Consider the following 4,154-nt stretch of genomic DNA (forward strand, 5'->3'; position numbering starts at 1 on the left):
CTCCTCGAGAAATGCGGGGCCGAGCGCGCTGCCGGCTCTATTTAAGGAGTCGCCTGACGTCAGCCGCGCGGGTCCCCCGAGCCCGCGCCCCGCCCGGGGACCCGGCCAGCCCCTTGGCCCCCCTTTTCTATCCCTCCCTGGGACACACCACCCCGGGCCCTCCCCACGTAGGCAGCTCCCTAAGGAGCCCGGGCCAGCTTGGGGTGGTGAGGGGAAGGTGTCGAGGCATTTGCTCCTCCGGGAGGCTGGATACCCCGGCCACCAGGGCCTCCCGACACCCAGGGGTTCGAGATTGCGCCAACATCCAGACCCAGACAGAGACCCGGGCACAGACGCAAGCACCCTGCACTGATAACAGGTCCCACCACACTGACACACACACGCACGCACGCACAAACACAGGTACACGCGTACCTGAGCGGGATACACCCCCAGACCCCACATGGGGAGGGGAGAGAGAAATCTAACCTGGGCGCAGAAACACCCACAGGGACACTCCCTCTTCCGCCCACCCCCGTTTCACCCAAAGGACACCCAGAGCCCGGAATCGGACATCGTGCGGTGTGCGCACGCAGGCGCAGGACCGGGACACACGCTCTAGACGGGATGGGCGGAGGAGCCGAGCGTGAGTGAGATTCCGTGACTATCCGTGGAGCTCCTTGGACCCCCGCGCGCTGACTCACACCCAGGCGGCTCGCTCTCACACCCATGAAGCGTGCATCTCCACCCACTGTCACCCCACCTCTCCTTGGGTCTGGCGGAAGAGCGAGCCCCAAAGGAGCGGACTCCCCGAGGGCGGGTCCCTCTCAGCCGCCGCCCTCTAGCGGTGGACTGCTCCCCGGGGAGCTGACCGGGGTCCCACAGCGTCCGTAAGGTCCAGGACTTCTGCACGCAGTGGCACTGGGAGGAGGAAACAGAGGGCGCGGAGGACTTATCCAGGAGCAATTCCTCCTCGAATGGCTCCTAAGAGACTGCCCACAGGACAATTATCAGTGACCGTGCCCAGAACAGGCTTGAGTGACCAACCCCAGTACTGCCCTGTGTGACCACACTAGCGGATCAGAACTGTTCATCAGACAGGCCTAAGTGACCATGGCCAAGAATGCAGCTGGGCTGTCACTCCACAGTGCCATGTCATCCCGTCCAGGTGTTCACCAAGTGAGTACCCCCATGAAATGTCTGAGTGACCACCGCCCTCACTGCACCCCTCTCTCTCCCCAAACTGAACATCCTTTTTCAGGGTCCTTCTTCGGGGAATAATCTGGTCAGGCTCTGTGGACTTTAGCCCAAGCTAAGGGAATATTCTGTCCCCAAACCAGACCCATCCCTAGAAAGCTTAGGCCAATCCCTCTCCTACAGATGATAACAACTAGGAAGTTTGTTTCAAGCACTGGGCATGTGTTAGCTCATTTAATATTCACCACAACCTATGGGATTGTTACCATTATCCTCACATCACGTTGCTTCCTTAATCCGAACACTTACTGAGTGCTTGTTTTGTGCCAGTAACATGCAAATCACTTGGCACTCACTACCTCATTTATCTTCAGCGACAGGTACTATTATAATTCCTAATTTACAGACAGTGAGATTAAGGCTTAATGAACACATACTCAGTAACTGGATGAGCTGGGATGAAACCCAGGCAGTCGGACTCCAAGATTCAAGCTCTTAGTTAGAGTGCTTTGCAGTTTCCTAAGTTCCTTTGACCATTCCTCACATAATTCCATCCTAGATCTGAACTAATTTGTCTATGTCACTTCTGAAGTCTGACACCTGGGACTGAATGAGGAATTCCCCACTGTAGACTGAAAAGCTCAACAGACTGAAAATTTCAACAGGACTCTCCCCTCCCTTCCGTAAACTCTGTTTCTAGTAATGCCTCCCATGACTCCATCATCTCTTTCTTGTAGCTACATCCCACTGCTGACAGCTCAAGCTTCAGCCAAGTAATGTCTCTAAGTGTTTCTTACAAGTGCTGCTGATTAAGGCACATCTACCCCATACTGTGCTTGTACAGTGGGCTTTTTTGGACCCAACATGTAGGTCCTTACACATTTGACCTGATTAAATTGTATCTTATCTCATCATCTCACTCCATTAAAAAAAAATGTCTACTTGAATCTTGAATCATGACATAGCTTTCATTTATTCAAAAAGAAAAAGTAGAAAGAAGGAATGCCAACAGCTTTACCCTAGATTCCAGGTATACCTTGGGCAATGGATTGACAGCTCTGAGCCTCAGTTTTCTCATCTGTACAATGGGGAGTTATGACAAACTTAAACCTCTTGGGGTTCTGACATTGCATAATTCTGATTCCATTATTCAAGGCATGAACCATTCTACTGGCATCATCCCATCTCTGTATTTGATTACAATTTAATTAATTCCTCACTCAAATGTTTAATAAAAATGTCAAAACAAATTTATTGAAAGAAGTTCTAATATGTATTCTCAACAGTTTTCCACATTGTGAGCCTGCTATTTCTACATTTCACTGTTAAAGTTACAAGGTTAAATGTGGATTAATCCACTCTGACAAGTGCTTTTTTCTTTAGGGAAAATAAAACATGGATATGGTTATTTCTCATAATTCTGTGCTTGGCTCAACTTTAAAATTAGTTTTGTCTTTGAATTCATAAGCTCTGAAATTTCTGGATATTCAGATACATCAGAGCCAGGCAGATTTACCTCTTCAAATTTCCAACCAGAGTAATGACCGTGACTGAGATAAAATTTTTCAGGGAGTGAGACAGTGGACATGCCTGCGCATCATCCCTGCCCCTATTTTTTCCAGGAATGCCAGGATTTTCCTTTGGGGGATTCTGGTAGGATTACGTTGGGTTGTGTGGTTTGTCAAATAACACTCAGTTAAACAAGACATATGTTTACTTTTCTAGTTAAACAAGACATATGTTTACTTTTCTATCACATAAAAGAAGATAAAGATGATTCAGTGCTGATATGGCTCCACAGTGTTAAGGACCCAGGCTCTACCATGTGTTTCCTCCATCCCCAAATCACCATGTAAGTCCAAGATGACTTATTCATCTCCAGCCATCCTGTCCACATTCTGGACACAGGTAAGGAAGAAAGGACAGAAAATCATGACATATTCCTTTGAGGATGTTTCCAGGAAGTGACCTGCATCACTTCCACTTGCATTCAGTTGGTCTGAACATTGTCACCTGGCTTTCTAGCTTCAAGAGATCCTTTGAAATGTAGTCTTGATTCTGGGTGGCTATATTCCTGGCTAATATGTGGGTGTTTTTTTACCCAGAAAGAATTTGACAAAAACTTCTGGAGGGCAATTCATAATCTCTACAGTTCTTAGAGCATTTCCCCTCATTCTTTTCCTATGTGGTGTGTGTTCACCTAGTTCAAGGGCAGGCATATGACCAAGCCCAGTCAATCACAATTTTCCAATCACATTTCAGTGATTGAAAGCTACTCAGCACTTTCCAGCGAGCATCAACCACAGAACTTTTGTTGAAACTACTGGAAAGAGAAACTTTTTCTTCTGAGATGATAAACTAGTAAAAAATAAGCCTGAAGCTTCCAATGGCCATCTCTGCCATCAAGAGGGGAAACCCTGGAGAATGAAACAGACACAAAGGAGAGCGGACTGAACGATGGAGAATCAGATTCCTGATGGTATGTGAATCTAGCCCTGCCAGAAGCATGGTCCCTGGACTTTTTGCTCCAATTGATTAGTTACCTTTCTGTTACTTGCAATAGAAAGAGTCTTGATTAATACAAAAAACAGGTGCCACCTCAATTACAGGGAACAGGGACCATTTTAATTTAAAAAAATGGTGAAGGTGGGGTGGGGGCTTATTTTTAAGGAAATACACAGACTACGACTGGAATCCTTCAAAATCCGGGCAGTCATAGGATCCAACTACTGTCTCCATCTTCTCTAGTCCTCTTTGTGTCTTGTTTTCTTCTGACTCTTAATTGCCTTTTTTTTAAACATCTTTATTGGAGTATAATTGCTTTACAATGGTGTGTTAGTTTCTGCTTTATAACAAAGTGAATCAGATCTACATATACATATATCCCCATATCTCCTCCTTCTTGCGTCTCCCTCCCACCCTCCCTATCCCAAGTAGAGAATTTCCTTTAGCATTTGTTGTAAGCTGGTTTGGTGGTG

Source organism: Neophocaena asiaeorientalis, unplaced genomic scaffold (genome assembly GCF_003031525.2).
Source record: "Neophocaena asiaeorientalis asiaeorientalis breed wild unplaced genomic scaffold, Neophocaena_asiaeorientalis_V1.1 scaffold91, whole genome shotgun sequence".
Lineage (NCBI taxonomy): Eukaryota > Metazoa > Chordata > Mammalia > Artiodactyla > Phocoenidae > Neophocaena > Neophocaena asiaeorientalis.